Source organism: Falco peregrinus, chromosome W (genome assembly GCF_023634155.1).
Source record: "Falco peregrinus isolate bFalPer1 chromosome W, bFalPer1.pri, whole genome shotgun sequence".
Lineage (NCBI taxonomy): Eukaryota > Metazoa > Chordata > Aves > Falconiformes > Falconidae > Falco > Falco peregrinus.
In genome coordinates this window covers 12,649,291-12,672,250 of record NC_073743.1, presented here as the reverse complement: position 1 = coordinate 12,672,250, position 22,960 = coordinate 12,649,291, and the positions used below count along the sequence as shown (strand labels likewise).

The 22,960-nt window shown below is 43.1% G+C and overlaps 1 long non-coding RNA gene across 1 annotated transcript; it reads left to right on the top strand.

The window, feature by feature from the left end:
* Positions 1–9,338: 9,338 nt before the first annotated feature.
* LOC129783129 (uncharacterized) lies at positions 9,339–14,734 on the top strand. Its single transcript, XR_008745118.1, has 2 exons — positions 9,339–10,642; positions 13,310–14,734. It is a non-coding gene; the product is annotated as an uncharacterized LOC129783129 (long non-coding RNA).
* The last annotated feature ends 8,226 nt before the right edge of the window (positions 14,735–22,960 follow it).

The window sequence follows — 22,960 nt, the reverse complement described above, 5'->3', positions numbered from 1 at the left end:
TAAATTTAAATAAAATAATAATAATATCAATAACAATTGTAATGAAAAGGAGAGAGAGGGAGAGAGGAATAAAATCCAAACGGAAAAAACCCCAAGTGATGCACAATACAATTGCTCACCACCCACTGACCCACTCCCTGAGCAGCGATCCCCTAGGCCCCAGACAACACCAACACCCACCCCCACCCCCACCCCCCACCCCCAGTTTATATACTCAGCATGACATCATATGGTATGGAATACCTCTTTGGCTAGTTTGGGTCACCTGTCCTGGCTGTGTCCCCTCCCAGTTTCTCATGCCCCTCCTCCAGCCCTCTCACTGGCAGGGCCTGAGAAACTGAAAAGTCCTTGAATTAGTATAAACATTACTTAGCAACAATTAAAACCATCAGTGTCCTATCAACATTATTCTCATACTAAACCCAAAACACAGCATTGTACCAGCTATTTAAAAGAAAATTAGCTCCATCCCAACCAAAACCAGGACACTATTAAAGAGTTACAAGGTTTCTAATGAGTGGCATTTACCGTTTTAAATTGTTACAGCCTGAAATTGCAGGTGTTTTCCTCTTACACAATTTGAAAGATTTATAGGCCCAGATTGTCAGTGCTTACTTTAAAAAAGGGAGAGCAGAGAGGGGGAAGTACCAGAGAAAAATAACCATGTACTGTCAGAGCCAGCAGTGTACTGCCAGCCCTTATTGTGCCTGCCCATCCTGTCCTTGGTCCATCCCAATCCCCAGGGAGGTTCTTGATGCCCAGAGTTTGCAGGGCACCAGCTCCAGCACCCCAAGAGACACCCAGCGCAGTCAGAGATGTCCAGTGCACCCCTTTTGCCCCCAGCATTCAATGTGTTTTCTGTGCTGGACCAAGAGCTAAATGTGTGCCAAAGGCTTTGCTGGAACAGGACTTTGTAATTGCCAATGGATGGGAAAATGTTTTAAATGAGAAAACACATTCCGTTTGATTTTTAATACTTGCTTGCTTTGATGGAAATCTGAATTTTTCTTAGATTTCTTCTATAGGCATTTACAGAAAGCGTTTTGGGTCAGCATGTAATTTATAAAGAACAGATGGGGCATGAAAATATGAGGGATACTATTGAAAGTCATCCCATTTGATTTTTAAGCATAAATAACACCCCAGCTTGGTACCATGAGGTCTTGCCTCTTGCACAGCCTGCTGTACCCAGGGACTCTATCCATCCTGTGATTTCATACGTGAGCATGGGGAGTTTGTCAAGTACAGTCACATCCTCACCACAGTCTTGCTGCGCACCTTTTCCCCTGTGTTCTGTTCAGCCAACTCTTGGGTTTGGTTTGTTTTTTAATAAATATTTATAATTAAAAATATATATAAGAATTTGCAAAGATGGAACTGATAGGAGCTATGACAAATCAAATGTACCTCCAAACCACTCATGAAACTATTAGGATCCTAAGACAGAACTAAAGCTATGGCTCAAAGCAAGAAACGTGAAAGTTTAGTTAGATTAAAAACATAAAACAGCTTTGGCCATCTGTCTATCGTGTAGATTTATAGACAGGAAGAAAGGAGCAAACCCTACCTTGCTCTGCCAACTGTTATTGCATTCATATTCTGTACAGGGTCTGACCTGATACTGGTACTATTTTCTGTCAATATATGTGATTGCAGTTGCCAAAGTGCTTATTCACATGTAGACTAGACCACTGTCTGCATTAAGTTCTACTTTTAATTGATTTTTCAAACCAAAACAATTACTTGATCAGGAAAATGGGCATGGAAAAAGACATTTCAATGCATAATTTTCATTTGTATTTGGCATATGTTTTATGTTACTTTTATTTGACCTCTCCAAAACGTCAACAGTTGTTTTCTTAGTCTAAAAATCTTACATAAGATGAATCCTTGGAAATCAACTAGTTTAAATACAGAACCTCATATGCTCACAATTAAGTCCTCTCATAAGTCCTTTTATATTCTATCTATGCATATTTTAATGAAGTGGCAGGCTCTTTATCTTTATTTTAAACTTTAGCAGATCCTTTGGGGTCCATAAAAAAAGGAAAGAGACGTTAGGTTGAGTTTTCACAATCCTCCTCTATCCCTGGTGCATCAGATCTGCTTATATCTGCCACACAATCACATGGTATGACTGACAAATTGGATCAGTCATGCTCCTCATCGTTACAAGGTGATGGAGTCACCCAAGATGGTTGAAAAGATGCTGGTGCCTGGGAGAAAATTATTTTAGAGTGGCTCTGTACAGCTTTGGGAGGATGGGCCTCCCTTCAGTGCAAGAGTTTTGTTACAGGCCCTGTAATTAGCAACTAATAAAATCCTCCCCCCACCCTCAGCCTCCCTGTAGGCCAGCAGCAGCAGGTGCTCCTATTTTCAGATGTATGCAAAATATCTGCCAAATTACCCGTCATAGCTAAACTGCCTTTTTAAAAGAAAGATAAATGATCCCGCTGCTCAATTTGTGTGGAACAAGACTGCCCTCCCGTGGAGCTGGGTTACCGGCAAGACTCCTCGCCAGCCCCCGCCGCCCCCCCAGGGGGGCTGCCGGCACCAAGCCCTGCTGGGTGCCCGCTCTGTGGGAAGGTGCTACAGCCCAGGCAGAACTGGGAGGTCCCTCCGTGAGCTCTGCTCTGTGCTTTTGATGCTAGTAAAGTCTTTTGACACCAGGTCAAAACATCCGGGTTTCACATAGTTCCAGCTAAGGAAATAAATCAGCCTTAGAAACCACTGGTGGTACTGGAGACATGAGTCACTACTGGAAATCTGGGCTTTGCCTTCCAGTCCTGTACAGCAGCAAGAACCAGTGAGCACCAGAGGCAAAATCACAGCACAGCATCACAAGGGGAGCAGTAGCATGTATCTGCTCTACACAGCCACAGCCGAGAAAGGACACCACGATGTGAGGAAAACTAATGAAATCTCAGGACTAGAAAAATACCCGATCTCAGCAGAAAGTGTCTGGGAGTGGAATGAACATTCTGGAGGACAGAAGAAGGGGCAGGTGTTTTGTTGTTAATAACAGCTGATGATGACTGATTAAATTCTCTTTCATCTGCTGATTGAGACATTCTTAGATTTTTCCTGATATTTTCCTCTCTTTTATCATGATCTCAGTCTCTCTCTTCAGAGATTTTAATTATCTTATCATGCACTCTTTCAGCATGAATAAATTATTATTTTACTTATAGCCATCTTTATAAAATATACTTTGAAACCTGAACTAACAGAAACTTAACATCTCCAAGCCTCATTGTCACCAGTAACACTTGACAGTGCCCTTGCTGTCTTCCCTTCCTCCCACTAACACATAGACTCTCATATGACCAGGCTGCAGGGGGTAATAACAAGGCAGAGCTGATCACAAGCTTGTGTCTGAAAAAGTCATCACACCATGTCACAAAGCTTTGCCTTTTCAAACCCATCTGAGTAAAGAAGCAGCCACTCCCCAAGGTAATCTTGTAATTATCCACAGCTCAGATACTGCAAAGCAGAGTGGAGCCTGAGCTTGCTTACCAACTTTTCACTTATCTGGGATGATTATTTTAAATACAGTAAAGTCTCTAATGAAAAAAGGAAGCCATTTAATCCAGCCCTGTGAATACATCAAGCAGGACTCTGGTTTGCACAGGCTTTTCTGCCTCAGCCATCAGCAATGTCACTGAGCACCTTCTGGTCACACATGAAGCGATGTGACCAGCATCTGTCACATGTTTGCTTTCTCCTCTTGTACCCGGGGGAGGAGCAGCTCTGTGACTGTACCATCATCATAGCAGCTTACCTTTCCATGGCAGCTGTCAAACCAAAGCAAGCCAGTGAAAGAATGCTGAAATGCCACCTCCTTGGGGTTGAAGAGTGGCAGATGCTACACTGCATGCTACATGATTGTGGGAGAAATGACATTTGGACAAGGATGCAGGCACCAATTCCCCTAAGAAAAACATCTATCAGTGCATTGCATCATCCAGTGCATTGTTCATTAAATTTTTCTTTTATATTTAAGCAAAAACATGTGTTTAATTTACCTTGAGAGGATACCATAAAAATTCTTCAGCAGTACAGCCATTCCATCTGTGGCTTTTCACTCTCTTCCCATGCTGCCAGCTCTACTGTTGGTGAGCTGAAAGGCACAGCAAGCAGGCATGGAGTGGTTGTGTCTAGGTGTGTCTGTGTGAATGTGCACGTGTGTGTGTGCACGTATGGTGTGTGCACTTGTGGTGTGGGGCACTCACAGGCTGCGGGGGCTCTGCAGTTGCCTTTAGCAGATACATCCACAGCCGTGATTCAGCACTTGGCAGCCTGTGAAACCACCTCTTGCTCTTGCTCTTGCTCTTGCTCTCTCTCTCGCTCGCTCGCGCTCTCTCTCTCTCTCTCTCCTGAAATACTATGTCTTTCCAGTCTTATAACATTTACTATGCTATCTAAATGTACCATGTGACTCAAGTGATAACAATATTTTCCCTGTGTGCCCACCCTGTCTTCAGGAGGGAGCTGCAGGGCAGCTGAGAGTGGTGTGGTGAGGATGAAGGTGCAGCAGTGGGAGAGCTTGCACAACAGTTGTCTTGAGCTCTGAATCATACAAGATTTGTAGTTATTTTTCTTGGCTGCAAACTGCAAATGTTTTGGCTTTGTACAAGAGGGCAGGAACAGAAACAAAAAGGACTCCGCTGTGGGACGCCTTAATCATAATTCACACCATCGTTGAGGCTAGTAGGTCAGTCGTGGCCTGAGTCTATTCACTTTGCAAGCAGAACCTGAGGCTCAGAGTGCTTTTAAGTACACAGACCTCAACAAAATGGCTGGCCGTGGCCCAAACCGTGGCTGCAAAGGATGGCACATTTCCTTCTGATTTTTTTTCCACTGGGGAGGGAATACCTAAGCTGGGAAGGTTCACAGTGCCACCTGCATCAAGCAGTCATTCAGTGATTTATTTTTCTGTGTGGTGTACCATGCACTTGCGGTGGGATAAGTGGTAATTTCCACTGCAAGTTATTAAATAATAGGTGCAACATGGCTCCCAGGCACCCAAGCAGATGCAGCACCAACAAGGCCCTCTCTCCCTGTGCCAAAGGATATCTGCTGCAGAGGGAGCTCTGGAAGGAATAAATGAGCAGCAATAAAAGGCAGGCATTTGTCATGTGTGAGGCAACTCAGTGGTTTTGTCACTGAAACAGCAAGAATGGTGCTTGAATAGTTCTGGGTTTAACCTTCAATTAATGAAAAGGGTGAGGAAACGGCACAACAGGACTGTAGCAATGAAGCAGATGAGTAAATATTACACTTCAGTTGAACACATGTAATTGCTTCCTATGCTCCCTCCTTTCCCTCCACCTTCATTCTCCTCTTCCCTCTCTTCTTGCAGCTTGAAAGCAAGGGAGCACAAGCCCTCCTGATACAATAATTATTTACTTTAAAGAAGACAAGAAAGAATTTGAAAAACAGAGGATGTTAAATAATCCTTACAAATAGTTAACAAGACATGGCCTTGGGAAAAAGAATAGGTCAAGCTAAGAAATAACAACATAAGCTCAAGAAGAACCAAATGGTTAATAAGACCAAACAGAAAATTACTTGAACTATGTGTGAACTATCCTAATTAGCATACTAAAAGATCCACCCTGGAGCAAAGAAAACACCCTACTAATAAAGCCCCTCCTCACAGAACATGCAGGGTGAAAAGAAAGAATACTGTACCTTTAAGTGGAGACCAGACTTGTAAGAACCAATGAGAATTAAGTGTGATTAAATGTAGTTGTAAACAATTGTTCAAAATGTATAAAATGTTTTACTATGTGTTAAGAGGTGTGCTAGCTTTGTGGATTACCACCCAGCACCCATCTCTGCGCAGACATGCAATAAACAAATATTGTGTGTGGATTAGCTCTTGCACACCAGGTGAAGAACTCAGATTTGGGATAACACTACTCCTGCTTATACAAATAAGATCAAACAATGAGGTGTCTGGCTGGGTTTTTTCCACACCACTAGCAAAGGTTTCACAATGGTTTGCCTCACCTAAGAGCTGGCACCCGTAGTTAACAGGCTGCTCTCTGTGGGGGAAGGTACAGGGCTGGTAGCAGAAGGAAACAAGGACTGCTCTTTCACTTCTCTTGCACCAAGCAGTGTGGTAAACCATTGACAGTCCACGGTGATGTGAATAGCGTTCATTGTTTTTAAAAACTGGAACTCAATTTCTTACGCACATAAGCTTGCTGACTCTGGCTCTGTCCGGAAATACCCAGCACCTTTTCAACTTCTACCAGTCCTGGAAAATGCACATGAAGAAAGCAGTAAGGCCAATATTTGCACACTTCAGTTGTCAGCGACAGGGAGCAAAAGCAGAATCAGGAAACACATACAGTTTAAAATGAGATTTGGTAGTATATAGATATTAGACTATCCAGGATGGCCACAACCACTGACAACAAACATTTTTTTAAAGAATGTTAAACCATGCTTTCCATGCCTGACTGCTATAGAACAGGAACAGGATCTCTAATCTCACATGCAGATCTCATAGGTATAGGATTCTTACTGCCTCTCCTGAAAAAAAGTTATATCAGCCATAATTAAAGATGGAATCTGAGCCTAGATGGACCTGGAGTCTGATTGAATATAGCAGCTCCTCATCTAGCAATGCCAGATCTCCCTGGTCTGTGGAGGTAGATCAGATGAAATAGAAAAACATAGATGAAAATATCAGAGTAGCCTTTAGGCAACAAGGTGGGGATAGACACCAGTAACTAGAAATGTTATAGATTTGCTAATAAGTTAAGATTGATTGACTTTATTTGATTGATTATTGGATTTTATAAAAATTATTTTATAAAATAGAAATATAGAAGGATAAGAAATATATTTTAATGAAACTTATAGTTGCACAGTAAAAGCTGCTATGAGATCTTCTGTACATCTCGTACCAAGGCTAGAAGAATGGGCTAGAACCATTGTTAAAACTTGGGTAATAAATTTAGGGTTTGAAAGGTTTCTTTGTATTTGACCAGTCTTCTGTATGTAGAAGGTGTATTGAAATGTCAGAATATAAGATTAATGGAAACCGGGGAGAGTCGACTGGAACAGCTTGTAGTTACCTGCCAAGAAATCGTGAACTTTAGTAAAAGGTAATTCCGGCAGGGGGAGATCGTGACCACCGATTCATATACCACCTACCCAAATCGTACCCCAGACCCATTTCTAGACCTTTCTAAGCTCTACTGCGCAGAATCAGATATAGGAGGAGAATATGTTAATGATTTACGGGAAATATTATGATTATGCATGAATACTTAATGAATATGTATGAATAAGTTCTATATATGGTGTCTGATTTTGAGACTTGGTGTGCGTTGATCGTGGGAAGACTCACTCACGCACCCGGCCGTTAATAAAGAAGTGTCTGCTTATCTACATCACATTGGTGTCGATAAGTTCTTCATTCTGAGATTTCGGTAACAGAAATGGTAGCCAGAAGTGTCCTGACTGCAGTGAGAATGCACACAGACAGCAGCTGAGGGTTTCCAGCCCCTGGGCATCCATCGGATGCTCCACAAGCCTGCACCATAGGGAATAACACCTCCAACACACTGAAGGTCCCCACAGCTGTTGTGGCAGTGGATGGGAGCTGTCAGCTGTACAAAACTTTGATACATGAGCCATTTTGCTGCAAAGCAGGGCAGCTTTTAGGAGATTTACACTCTGACCTAAATGGGAATGGTCTCCTTTGCTCCTGCACAGTGTGATGGTCTGGACAGAGCAGGAAGGCCATAGCATGGCTGGAAAGGTGGCTCCTATTGTTACCTATTGCTTTCACTTCTCTCCCAACGGGAACTGGGAGTTTCTTTTGTGCAGCACAGTGCTACCAAATGTGGCTATAATGCAAATCTTCCATCATTTGGGGATCATGTTTTCATCCCCTATTTTGGTACCAGACACATGAGGTAATCCAGTTACCTGTGAATAGATTTATGGTACCCAGAGCTATTTCAGTACTGATGTGCCTCTGTTCCTTCCTGCAAAACATGTCAAAGCAATTTATCTACACATTTGAATAAGTTATTTATGCAATCACTCTCCTTTGGGGAAAAATTTATTTTTTTCCACAGGTTTGCTGTTGCTATATAGACATGTGTAAGTCAAAGTTCGTTGGATAGCTATCCCTGAACTTTTCTTTTTAAAGCTAGAAAAGTAATCAGAAAATATCCCTTGATTCCCTAACTAAAATTTGGTAAACATGGATATTAAAATTAAACCATTAAAAAAGATGTCATGAATATAACCCATGAGCCTTTCATTATATTTTCTCTCCCCTGTCCAGAGGAGGAAGAGGAGTGATAGAGTGGCTTGGCGGGCACCTGGTGGCCAGCCAAGGTCAAACCACCACACAGTAGCTAAATTTGATCATTAACTATAATATTTACTGCACTAGAATTGGGTTTTCCAGTCTGGTCATGGCCTGACTTCCCTAATTGAGGGGCTGATCTTGCAATCATTGATCAGGCTCAGCACTTAGTGCCAGAGTTCCTCTTTTTTCCCAGCCACACAGTTGTACCCAAGTGCAGTTTTCTGCCAGGCACCATGTCTTGCTTGAGCAGGCAACATCTCTGATAACCATCAGCATCCACCTAGGGTTGCTGAGAGCTGGGGTATCCTCTGGGATAGGTTGTGACAGTCCAGGGCTGGGCTGGATCAGGGAAACATGACAGTATTGATCAGTCATAAGCAGATACAGCAAGACAGGACTGTCTGGGATAGAAGTCACTCAGATGTCTTCCTAACACTGAGATCAGCATGCACCTGCAGCTCTTCTGTGTTTCCTGCTCTGCCTGAAATGGGTATAAAAATTTCTCCTTGTCATACTGTTGGGGTCTGCAGCGGGTCTGCAGACAAGTTAGTTGACTTCAAAGACTTAGCCGTGTACCTTTAAGACAGCCACAAATTGTCAGGTATGTAAACAGGATGTGAAGAATCGGAACTTAGAACCGCAGCATACGGGCACCTACAGCAACAGCAAATAGCAAGCAAGAAGAAGGACACAAAAACCTCTCAGGGTCTAACACCTGCACTGTCTAAGATATATAAATAGTTTGTATAAACAATAAAGGCCATTTTGTCCGAACCCAGCCATGCAGACATAGTGTTTCTTTTAAGTCCGCCTCAACTTGTGTCACCACATCATACCACTAGGGAGATGGGTGTAGGGACACAATGCAGGATCCACTGCTCCCTGTCATAATAGCATCCTCCTGTTACACTTGAGAGCAGTCTTTTGGCTTAGGATTTGCTGGGCTGCCCTGCAAAATGGCTGCTCTGTATTTCAGACCCTGAGCCATTGTGGATAACTGGCTAGCTGAAAAGGGTCACATAGACATAGTCCAGCTGGCTGGACAAAAATGCACATCGCTCTCAGCTTATCTGAAGTAAAGCAAAATACATTGTCTTTGGCTGTCCTTGTTACACAATAACAGGAAGATTTTGGTGGGAAAAGAATGTTGCAGGTGGGAACAGAAAACTACAGAAGAGAAACTAGGGGCGGGCTTGGTATTTAGGCAACTAACCAATAATGAGCTTAACTTTTGTAATATGTATGAGCTAATTATAACAAGGCATAAAAGGTGACTGTAAGGGACAATAAACGAAGTCTGCTGATCACTCATATTGAGTGACTGTGTCTTCCCTCCGTCGCAAGAAATGGCGCCCGAACAGGGACCCTAGAGAGGGCTGAACCTGCGAGCCACGGTTCGACGGATATTCGGGTACCGGTCCTGAAAGCAGCGCAGGAGGCGGAAGGGCACAGTCCCCGCGCCCGGGAGCACCTACAGAGGGTCCCGCCGGCCACGCGTCGCCGAAGTCTCGCAAAGGCTGCAACAGCGCTGACGAAGGTATGGAGAGACAAGCGACGTATGATTCGCTCATATGCTTTTTAGAAAAGCGGAGCGTTCAGGACATAGATTGTAAAAAGGAATTACCCGGGTTATTAGCGTATGGGATAGCATCCGGGACCCCCGCGGCAACGGCGAGCGGCGGCGCGCGGCCCGGCAGGCCCCTTCCCGGCCGCGGTTTCTCTCCAAGGCGGCACCCACCCCCTCCGATCGGTGCCATGGCGATGCAAGCGGCCAAGCGAGCTAACATCAGGCTGCCCCCAGAGGTCAATCGTATCCTCTATATTCGGAACCTGCCGTATAAAATCACAGCGGAGGAAATGTATGATATTTTTGGGAAATACGGACCTATTCGACAAATCAGAGTTGGAGACACTCCTGAAACAAGAGGAACAGCTTAAGCTTCTCAAGGAAAAATACAGACTTGATTACAATCCCACCAAAAAAAAAAAAAAAAAAAAAAAAAAAAAAGTGCTTCAGATGTCACCTACAAGAAATGGGTTCCTGCCTTGAACTAGCAAACATTTCTGTGTTTAAAAAGAAGCCTTTTTGCCTTGATGGAGATAATTTATTCTGTATTTATGCTGTATTCTGAATGTGGAAGTTGGTTGGGACTAGGAGGCTGTCTTAAAGGCATTTTGCAAACGGGATTATTATTTTTGATCATTATTGTAATAATAGTTTTTTAATCAAAACCAGCCAAAATTATTTGTAAGCATTAGGCATATCTGAAGAGAATGCCTTTATTTGAATCAGCAGTTAAGGTGTATGTTGCAGAATGGCTGTGTGATCATGGCCATGACTCCCTTAAAGATCTTTGTGAAACAAAGTTAGCGTAAATTAGCTGAAGCAGGCCTTGCAGCTATGCTGAGGCATGCTGATAAGGAAGCTGAGAAAAACACTGACCTTGTGCCTAATGTTGTAAATAACTTTGAGGAATTCGCGTAGACAAGAGAGGAAAAAACAATATGTAGCTAGCTATCCGCAGAAACCGCAAGTAGGAGGACGTATGAAAATGTAACCCTTTAGAGCTTAGCCAATCAGCAGATGACTAGTAGGCATAATTAACTGGAACTGTATATAAGACATAATCGCGCCGTAATAAATCGAAGCTTGCTTTATCACTCATATTGAGTCGGCCGCGTGCTTTCCCTCACTCGTCAAAGTGGCGCCCGAACAGGGACCCCCAATCCCTGTTCTTCACCGAACAGCGAGGACAGAGAAGCACTGGTAGCAGCGACCAGAGAGCAGAAGATCGGCTGATGCTGGCATCGTACCCGATCCGTGCTTGAGCCCAGGATAATTAAAGAAGGGGTTCGCCGTCCGTGAGCTGCTATCCAAGGGAAAAGGCTGCAACAAAGAGGACTTTAACGAGTGCACAATGGAAAAAGAGGTAGCGCTAGCACTTTTACAATGCTTTTTAGAAAAGCGGGGAGTAGGCCCTTTAAAAGATCTGGCCGGATTAATTACTATGGGTAAAGCAAAAGGATATTTTGCAGATCCTGAGCATATGTTTGAAGTAGAAGAATGGCGTAATTATGGGGATTGTTTATGGGATTTAGTAATAGATGATGATAAGGCAGCAAAAAAATTGTTGAAATCATGGCATGAAGTAACTAATTGTATAAAAAGATATCAAGCAGAAAAGCGCCTTGCTGCAGCAGTAACAAGCCGACTTGCAAGCGCAGATCCTAATGCAAGAAAAATTATGCCATGTGAAAATCACATTCCAATACCCCCTTTATCACAAACAGTGCTCTCTGTACCACCTATAGAGCCCACTGTATCACCTATAGACCCTTCGTGTCCTCTGCCCCCCCCTTCCCCCCGGCACAGTAGCCTCGGGGGGGCCAGAGGGCGGGGACACATCTGACGAAAGTGCTGCTGAGGAAGAAAATAGCAGTGGGCAGTCAATACAAAATTCAAAAAAAAAAAAAAAAAAAAAAAAGGAACAAAAAAATACAGTAAACAAACTGGTGCGTTCTACGCACATTAATTGGCAAAAAATAGCACAAGAAGCAGCTGCTCAGGGAATATTTGATATTGCTGAGCAAGTCAACCCCCCACAAGCTTTCCCTGTAACGTATCCGATGAATGCCGCTAACCAAAAACAGGGAACCTGGGAGGCTTTGATTGGAAAATATTAAGTCAGTTACGTAGTACAGTGAATGAGTCAGGCCTCCACAGTGAGCCCACCAGATATACCTAACTTTATGAAAGGGCCGTTATTGTGCCAGTGTATTCTGGAGAATAGTAACAGTTACACCAAAGGCATTTTAGTAACCCTGCCCTTAGATTCTTCTGTAGAAACAATGCTAGAGCGAATGAGTTGGGTGCCAGTAGGTCAGCAAGCCTTGCTAGTGGAAGCAATCCAAGCAGTAGGGAGAGATTTAGTGCAAGCCCAAAGTCAGGCTTTTGCAGCGCTTGCGCCTCTGCGCCCCCCTGGGGCTACCGCGCCCCCAAAGCCAGCGACCACCACGTGCCGAGACTTCCCCTGCTATCGATGCGGGAAGCCAGGACATACCCGTGACCGATGTCGACAACGTCAAGTGTGGTGCCAAAATTGTCAGCGAGGGACCCACAGTACCAATGTCTGTCGGCAGACGGGAAACAGGAAACCGAGCGCGAGGAGCCGCAGCGCGTCGACCCCAATCGCGACTCCTGTCACCTTCACGACACCCCCTCCAGGAGACATGACCAACTCTTATCGGCAGACACCGTGTTACAACCCGCCACCCGAAGGAGCCTCAGCCTGGACCTGGCAACAGCAGTAGATAGAACATTAATTGACAACCGACCACAAAACATCGCAACTCGTGTCCGAGGACCTCTGATAATTAATGGACAAAGCTATGGTGCTCTATTATTAGGGCGGTCTTCTGGTAGTTTGAAAGGGCTGTTGTAAAGTGTGTTGCTTATAGTAATAATTGTTATCATTGCACTCGTATGTTTAAGCTGTGCTCTCTCTTGTATTCAAAAATTACTCGAGCGTGTAACTGCACAAGTTTTGCTTGCGCAAAGAGAAAAAGGGGGAAATGTTGCAGAATGGCTGTGTGATCATGGCCATGACTCCCTTAAAGATCTTTGTGAAACAAAGTTAGCGTAAGTTAGCTGAAGCAGGCCTTGCAGCTATGCTGAGGCATGCTGATAAGGAAGCTGAGAAAAACACTGACCTTGTGCCTAATGTTGTAAATAACTTTGAGGAATTCGCGTAGACAAGAGAGGAAAAAAAAATACGTAGCTAGCTATCCGCAGAAACCGCAAGTAGGAGGATGTATGAAAATGTAACCCTTTAGAGCTTAGCCAATCAGCAGATGACTAGTAGGCATAATTAACTGGAACTGTATATAAGACATAATTGCGCCGTAATAAATCGAAGCTTGCTTTATCACTCATATTGAGTCGGCCGCGTGCTTTCCCTTGCTCGTCAGGTGTAGTTTAGTCTGATGCTGTGGTTTTATCTGCTTCTGGTGAATTTTTGAAGTGATGAAATCAGAGACACAAGGTATACTAAGAGTTATGAGGTAATAAGGTAATAATCTAAGTAAGATTGCTGTCTTTTATATCTACAAGTGCAATATGCTTTTACGTAGCAGAGAGAAACTTTAACAATAATGTTGCTTGAGCGAGATGTGCATGTGACAACTTGGGAAAAGGGATATCACAGCTGGAGTGCAACAGTGTTTCTATGTCTGGCAGAGTGAAATCTTTCAAGACCTGAGTTTAGACAGTCTAAAATAAATTGTTAGTATTCAGAAAACCCATCTTAAGCCTCTTTTGCTTACATAGTGTTATGGAAGTCAACTGCTATTGTAGATAATTAATGATTTTTAATACATATTAACAAATACTACTATTTTAACTTGAGGCAGTTGAGTGAGAAATACTCACGTGTAGCATTTGAGGGAATGTCAGCATAAATCGCACTTACAGTAAGACTGCATTTTTAATTACCGTACTCGTTAAGATTCGATGATGCCATAAGGCTAAGGCCTTTTATCACAGATTGGTTCTGAACTAAAAGGTGTGTGCACATGTAGATATGCACATTTGTGTTATTTTCCTTAATTGGCTACAAAATAATATAATTAGGTTGGGGACTAGATCTTGGGAATTTGTCTATTATACTTCTGTTTGTTAAGGAACGTGCATAACACACAGCACCCATGTAGGCTTGGCTTGTGGCATAGTTGTCAAATTTAGCATAGACATTCAGACAGATAAGCAACGTACTCTTCTTGTGTGTATCACCTACAAGCCATTATGGCTTAGTGTGTAAATCTGTATGTAACTATTGAAAAATCCACTTATGAATGTATATAGCTTAGAACTAATTTCTTCCCTTTGTTAATTCTTTGATATCAATGAGGTTTTCTTCAGAAAATGTATGGACTGGTTGGTTGCATAAGGGCAGTTGTTATTTGGACAGAAAATTGTTAATGGTCAGGGATTTTCCACTAAAATATTTGCAAATATTCCTAGTCAAACATCAGTTTGGTTTCTTTTTGGGGTTTGAGCTTGCATTAGTCCATGTTCAGAACTTTAAAATAACCTTTGAATTTTTAAAACTTTTTATATTACTGGAACAGAAAGAGCAACTAAATTAAAGCTTCAAGCTAACTTTATTTTTCAAGTATTTCAGGAATTATACTTCTGAACTGAGATTTTATAAGTTGGCTGTGTATTTTCCTGTGTTAAAACGCTGTTATTGAAAATGGTCAACCAAGCCTATGTCGCCCAAAATAAAAACGGGGGAATTGTGGATAACTGGCTAGCTGAAAAGGGTCACATAGACATAGTCCAGCTGGCTGGACAAAAATGCACATCGCTCTCAGCTTATCTGAAGTAAAGCAAAATACACTGTCTTTGGCTGTCCTTGTTACACAATAACAGGAAGATTTCGGTGGGAAAAGAATGTTGCAGGTGGGAACAGATAACTACAGAAGAGAAACTAGGGGCGGGCTTGGTATTTAGGCAACTAACCAATAATGAGCTTAACTTTTGTAATATGTATGAGCTAATTATAACAAGGCATAAAAGGTGACTGTAAGGCACAATAAACGAAGTCTGCTGATCACTCATATTGAGTGACTGTGTCTTCCCTCCGTCGCAACAAGCCATAGATAATTTCAGCTGGTGCCAAATGTTCAGCTATGTTCATTTCACATGGGGAATATCCCAAAGGAAACACCCCTGTGTATCCCTGTTGTTCCAGTCATTTTGGTGCATGGACAATAATCAGTTTCCTGAAGTTGTATTGATGTTCTGCTGGACTGTATCTGCTCCATGTAGCAACTGAAAGCATGAGTTTCATACCCAAATGTCTCTTTACTGCCTTTTCTAGCAGCATCCTCTGTTCTATAAAGTGCCTTGTTTAAGTCAGCATACCCTGCAGCAGGTGGAGCGTGAGCCAGCGCTCTGTGGAGGATGTCAGAGCGAGGTTTGGACTGGCTCTTTCAGACACAGGAGTAAGATGACAGGGACAGTCTTCAGCTCCTGCCCCTTGGCATCATTGGAGTGGGAAAAGTCAGGGTACCAACTCATGTACTCAAGTACAAGTATTTTCTCATAGCCATGCTGGCAGATCACAGACCTTGTAAATGCAGAAATTGCCAAAAGTACTCTGTATTGTCCTTAGATAAAAGGCTGGGCAAACTGATGCTACAGAAAGGGCTCAGTCTCAATTAGATTCTTAATATGGTGTTTGGGGTAAAAAGACTTTGCCACCAGTCCATAATTTTGTTTTCCTTTATATAGATACTGCATTACTTCAAACAGTATCCTCTGATGCAAAAGCAGGAGTAAGCTACCTCCAGCAGGCTCTCTGAAGAGGTAATCTATCAGAAGCATGGAAAGCACCCCAGCTTTTCTTCACATTTATGACAAAATTAGATTCTCGCAAGCTCCCTCAACCCAGTGGCTGCATGGTTTACCCTTACCTCCGCAGCACCCTGGCTTGTTCCACCCCCCATGGCTGCTGATTCTTACATATGACATCAATCACCAAAACTAACTTTCTGTCCATCAACATCTGCTTGAGTTGCATATCATCTGTACAATATTTCTTGTAGATGTGATGATGTTCAGAGACATTAAGCCTCTGCTTTGGCAGCTGCTCTTTCCATACCCAGAGGAAATATGAGATGAAGAAAAAAGCAAAGCCCATAGCTATTGGCAGCTGTTGGCAGAATTTAACCTTCAACATTTACCACAGCATGGGAATGGGAATGAATATGGGCCTCACATTCTCACTTCATCAATCTGCATCCCCCAAGAGACCAAAACGAGGGACTGATCATGCAAGCATTCTTCCTCCTGCCTTCCTGCCTTGCTTTGCACTAAATTGATGCTATTCCAATGTATAGCCCTGTGTTTTGCCGTACGGAATCAAACTCTACAACTTGAGTAGAGTTATAAAGCAGGTATGTTTATTGCGATGCTGAGTGCAAGGGGGATCGCTACTCCTAACTTGCACACCGTTTCAACAAGCAGCCGGGTATTTATTATACAAAGTCATGCATATACATAAGGTTTCCGAACATTCAGAATCTCCTCACTCTGGCGCCTCTTCAAGATGTACTTTTCACCTTCTTGGGCAGTTACCGGAAGTTCTTGTTTATCTTTGCATACGTTAGCAGTCTTTCTTGTTTAGTTTCTGTTATCTTAAAACATCTGCTAGCTAACCATTAGTCCTTCTTTATTGTCCACTCTAAACATGCCAAGCTAATACATGCCCACTGGGCTAGTTTTAATCTATATCAGCATGAGCCCCGGGGCGGGGGATCCACCTTCTTTGGGGTGGGGGCCATTTGAGTAGGAAGTCGTTGATCTATTACTACCACTATTATTTTACCCTAGTTTGTTTTCTTTTAGCAGTTACCACATCCTAGTCAGAAGGCTCCTTATTTACATTCTTGTTGAGGTCATCTCCATGGGTACTAACTTGCAGGAGCAGGCTGGAAACTAGGACCATGCGTGGCAATCAGTTAGCTGAGGGGAATTTGCTCGAGCTTGTCTAGACAACAATTAACATGATGAGGCATGTTTGCAGAGCACAGGGGAGTGGGAGACGGATGGCGCCAAGGATGGCACCAAGGAAAGGTAACACCTTGCTGTTAATTGCTGGTAGTTAACCACCAATCAGGGATTGCCTAGTATGCAATGCTTAGCTTCAAGAACCAATCTGTTTAAAACGCGCAGCTTCTGAAAGTATATAAACTCATGCTTCTGTACAATAAATTGACATTTGCTGGCATCAAGCTGCGTCCCGTCTCTTCATTCGCCGCAAATTGGTGACCCCGACGTGATGCGTTTAAGGATCTAATGCTAAGGGCTCTCGAATCGCCTATCTGAGCGACATGCAGCGAATCCCACAGAACTTTGAATGATCTGCTGAAAGGAAGCAGGAGCCGGCCAGAAATCCCTCCGGAGTTGAGAGGTGAGCTGTGGGAAATCCGTAATGGGGAATCAGGCTTCGTCCCCAGAAAGAGACGTATATGGACTCATAAAGGGTCTTCTAGTCAGATCAGGGAGTCCGTGCCTCAGTCTCCTCAAATGGTGACCCCTATGGTGGTGTTCCGAAGCCTTGGAAGAATAAGGACGGAAAAAAGACAGCTCGTGGAAGAGGGCTGCGTTCCGGAGGAGACGGCTTGGCTGAACGATCGTCTTGCTGTCTGGACCAGGCGGACAACCTAAACCCCGAGGATAACACCTGTATGCATCGAGACAGGTGAGCAGCCAAGAAACCTTAGAGACTTTGAAAGAATGAAAGTGTGTACATACAGCAGCCAATTGTATGATGCTGCCGCGGAGGGGAACTCCGTGTCGGGAATGCATTTAACATCTTGGTGGCAAATTCTGACTACTCTTTGCCAAGTGTGGACTAATTCTACTATCGGTGCTAAACCAGAGGAAGCTTTAAATTCCACCGACAGCGCGACTCTTCTCAAGACACCGTCAGCGATGGCGATTCCGTCCACACCTCCTCTGCCCCCAAAGCTTCTGTCACTGATTGCAGCGACCCTCACAACACAGGAGCAAGCACGGGAACAGGACAACTCGGACAATGATTTTATTGACACTGATAAACCTTTTGATCCAGGTCCTATAGATCTGGAAAAGGAGCTAGACCTTTTCCCCACCCCCTCGTCTCTCCTGATGCATTGATTGTATTTTTGGAGAGGGTGAAAGGGAGTCTGAGGGATTGGTGGCAGGAATGCAAGTGGGAAACACTTCAGTGATGGGTTTTGGGAGTTGCTAGGGCATGTTCAGTATTTTGTCAGACAAATCAACCTGCAGAGTGGCAGCCTGTGCAATACGAGGCTGTTAAAGGGTTAAGCAAAGCAGTGCGGGAAGGGAGGATTCATAATACATTTGCTATGTCCCTTCCTGAAGTGATGGCAGAGCCTTATACACTCACACTGCATGATTGGAAGTTACTGCTTTGTATGGTACTAACTGATACAGTATATGATGTGGTTATCTGATTTTTGTGAGCTATGTGTAGTGGCCTTGACTGAAAACCTTAATCGGGGAATTGCTGTTAACTATGAGCAGTTAGCTGGAGCAATTAACTGTGCCGATTCTGTGACTCAGGCAAGGTATGCCAGGGACAACTGTTTGCAAATGAATGAGATGGCTATTAAGGCAGTCAGGATGCGGGAGTCTTGTCACAGTCTTGCAGGGTCCTAGAGAGTCACTAACTTTAATACTAACTTTATTGATTGGCTTCAGAATATTTTGCAACAAGTCGAACATCAGGAAGCTCAAGGGTTGCTTTTAAAACAACTAGCTGTGATAATGTCAATGAAAACTGTAAACGGGCAACTTTCACAATCGCAACCCCAACATGTGTCAAATGATTGTAACGCAGAACTCACAGCAGACTGTAATTCTCAGGCTGAGTTCTGGAATGCAGCATAACACATTTTTGCTTCTCTAATCTCTTCTGTAAGAATAGTACACGCTTTTAACTTGCTTAGTAAATTAGGCTGCTAGCTTGCTAAACAAAGTAATACTACAAATACTGTTCTTTTTCTGGCTTATTAACAGATGTTGATTCTGTCCATCATATGTTGCTACAGAACCGAGTTGCTATTGATTTTTATTATTAGCACAGGGACACAAGTGTGAAGACTTTGATAGGATGTGTTACGTGAATCTGAGTGACCACTGTGAATTAATTTACAAAAGTATACAAAACTCAAAAGCCTTAAAACAAAGATCTGCAACAGAGCCAGGGGTGGGATGCCTTTGGTCTCTTCTCACGGCTGGGAAACTTTGGGCCGTGACCCAAAAGTATTACAGGATTTATTATAATTATCTTAACCACCTTATTGATGTTTGCCTTATGTCTCCCATACCTTTTTTTTTTTTTCCTGTATTCAGTGTTTAGTTGATTGTAACATAAATCAGGTCATGGTCACCCAGCTACACACCCCCTTTGCCTCGTCACAATTAACAAGCAAAAAAAGAGGTTACAGAATGTCTGAAGAGAGATGTAGGAGAGGAAACTGGAGAATATTTGACCTAACAAGAGATGAGAGAACAACTAGGTATTGTGAAGGAGAATAGGAAAGATAAACATGGTTATCTAGTGTTTAATAGGTGTCTGCATGCTTGTAGAGATATATAGCTATGTAACTGCATGAATGATTCCTGCCCTGAGCCTGGTGGAGCATACAGCTGCGGTTTGTGTCCGGGCTCAGAGATGTAAATAGGGGCTTCTCTGTTATGGTAAAAGTGTTTCTCTTTGCATAAAAAAGAGAGGGAATGAAGGGAATGACCCCAGAGGTATGTTCAGAGAAGGCATGCGATGTTTTGAACTTTTTGACTGAACCAGTTCTTGTTTGGTGTGCCCTTCCATCTATGTATAATGTTAATCTAAAAGAAGCTGATATTGTTTACACTTTGTCGATAATTGTCTTTCTGTAGATGCTAATGTAGTAGGAGGCTATGATGGGAACGTGTCGCAGCGGTTCTTCTCTTATCCAGAGTAACAGCAGGGAAAGCATTAAAGAGTTAAATCACCTTCTTTGTTAGGCAGTTAAGAATGTGAGTCAAAATTGCCACTGCTTTTTGTTGTTGGTTCAAGGACATGGCTGTGAGGATTTGGATGGTATGTGCTGCATGGATTTTAGGCGCCCCATTGCAGCAACATGTTATCAAAATCTGAGAAAATTTCAGCCTTTTTGGCATCCATTCACTCAATTGGCAGTATTGTTTGTTTGCTATTACCTTGGTTGCTGTCATGTTTGCAAGGGCCCTGCAGAACATGGTAAACCTGGTACTAGCTGTTCAAAAACAAAAAGGGGAAATTGTAAAATTGTACGGAACAAAGACAGTGGGTTATTTTGACGTTGATAATATGTCTTAGCTGGTTTTTTATTTGTTCTATTACTTGTGCCTTGTTTTTGCTCGGTTTCAGGGGTTCTTTTGTGCAACAGGAAGGGGGAGATGCAGGAGCGGTCTGGAAACTAGGACCATGCGTGGCAATCAGTTAGCTGAGGGGAATGTACTCGAGCTTGTCTAGACAACAATTAACATGATGAGACATGTTTACAGAGCACAGGGGAGTGGGAGACGGATGGCGCCAAGGAAAGGCAACACCTTGCTGTTAATTGCTGGTAGTTAACCACCAATCAGGGATTGCCTAGTATGCAATGCTTAGCTTCAAGAACCAATCTGTTTAAAACGCGCAGCTTCTGAAAGTGTATAAAAGCGCATGCTTCTGTACAATAAATTGACACTTGCTGGCATCAAGCTGCGTCCCGTCTCTTCATTCGCCACACTTACGGAGGACAGAGAGGGACCACCTGTTGTTATACATCACCAAACAGCGCGAGGGAACCAAACAACTACAGTTCCTGGTTTGAATGTTTTGTATAAAAATATGGCTTCAGGCGTATGGGAAGGACCGAATCCGGTGTTATTTATCGGTAGAGGTTATTTTTGTATCTCCACAGATAAAGGACCTATATGGGTCCCTAGCAAGTTTGTGCGACCTGTATTTCCAGATCAGGGGATGGAGGAGAGGACTCAGAGCGAGCAGACAGAATAAACTGTCTATGTTGTAAGGGATGTAACCCGCGGGTAATGTGCCAGTGTATGCTATGTGGGATAAAACGGTTCTGTAAGCCAAAGTTTAAATGTAAATGGTGTAAAGAGTGTATGTGTTTGGTTAGTAACCGGGCATGAAGCAAGAGGAAACATACGACTAGCGTAATACCATGCTGATTGGAGACAGCATACATCACCATAAACTGTGAAAGCACAGATTTGTGGGGTGGAATGTGGAAAAAAAAAAAAAAAAGTGTGGGAATTGTAAGAGTAAACATGTTTAACTGGTGGACTTGGTTTACGGTCTTGAATTTTTTACCCATAGGCCAAAGTATTTTTGACATCTTGTCTAGGACAAACATATGGGTGACATGGGCAAATATCACGGGAGTAACAGACTTTTGTTTAAGTCTGCAAGAAGCAGACAACCCCTTTAGAATTGTTTAATTGGTATTCCCCTGCAAGAGAATGAAACAAATTTTGATGGTTTTTGGAATGTTAAAGCAGTGGGTCTGACTTCCAATCAGAATGGTACATGTATGAGTCCAAATGGGCAATATGTTTGGCCTTCTATGCGTAACGCAGTGTGGCAGAAGACGGTTATTGAGAATTTAAACCAGCCACATCATTTACCTTTGCAGGAGTTAGACCTATTGGCTAGCGTTGTACCTGTTGAATATGTTAATGTTACTGCAACTGATATGGCAGACTGTACCCACATGTCATCACCACTCCAACCCGTGAATGGCACTGGAGTAATTTGGTTTGGTGACCCGTGGCAGTTATGGCTAACACGTCAATGTGAACGGGAGTTTTATACAGGGTTTCAAAATCTAACTGGTTCACCTGTTTGGGGTGAATTGAAGACGGGGGGTTTCCATGTAGATGTATCAGGGGTTATCAGTTGCCACCGGGTGTCTTTCTGATATGTGGGGACAGAGCGTGGCCAGGGATTCCTTTGTATCCTGTCGGTGGACCATGCTATTTAGGGTGTTTGACTTTCTTTGCTCCACATATGAAAGACTTATTAAAAATGGCTCAAAAATCTCATACATCACGGAGGGCACTGCGCACCTTTGATGAAACATGTAATGATCAAGTCGATCTACAGTCTGTAACAACAAATGTCCTAGCCTCCATATTTATGCCGGGGGCAATGGCAGCATCAAATGCTAAGAATATACAAAGGTTAGCGTGCTGGGGAGAGTAACAATTTAATCTTACATCACAGATTTTAAGTTCGTTATTGCTTGATGTAGATAGTGGTAGGCATGCTACATTACAAAATAGAGCTGCAATAGATTTTTTGTTATTAGCACATGGACACGGTTGTGAGGATTTTGAAGGGATGTGTTGTATGAATCTTTCCGATCATTCCATATCGATGCACAAGAAGATGTCACAACTGCAAGTTATGAGGTTGGGGCTTTGGGCAGCCAAGGAAGAGAGAGAAGGAAGAAGCAGAGAGGAGAGAGAGAGCGTGCATGTGCGCGCGCGCACCCTGGGTGAGGAGGGACAAGGAGAAGGCAGCAGAGGGACTGGCATGAAGAGTATGTTGGTACGAGATGGTAAAAAGACCTTGTTGCAGCTGGTTAGTTTGGAGAGTGCTGCAACAGCATATAAAGTTTAGCAATCAGAATGAAATTTGGTATCCACAGGTGACACCACCTGTCCATTCCTAAAAATCCTCTTAATTCTTTCATTGATTTTGTAGGGGCTATCTGGTATATCGCCTCTTTTCGTTCTGCTCCCAATCTTCTCTCACCCTGCAAAAAACCCACAGATATTCTACAGTTAGCTGAGCAATTTTTGTTTTTTTCTGTGATACTCTTTACTCAGCAAGTCCCAAGAAATTCAGTAAGCTAATGGTGGCTACTTGACATTCCTGTTTCATTGTGGCTCCCAGTAGAATATCATATACATATTGAAGCAAGGTAATCAAAGAATTCTTACCTTGCCAATCTTCCAATTCTTTGGCCAATGCATTACCAAACAAAGTAGGGCTATTCCTGAATCCCTGAGGT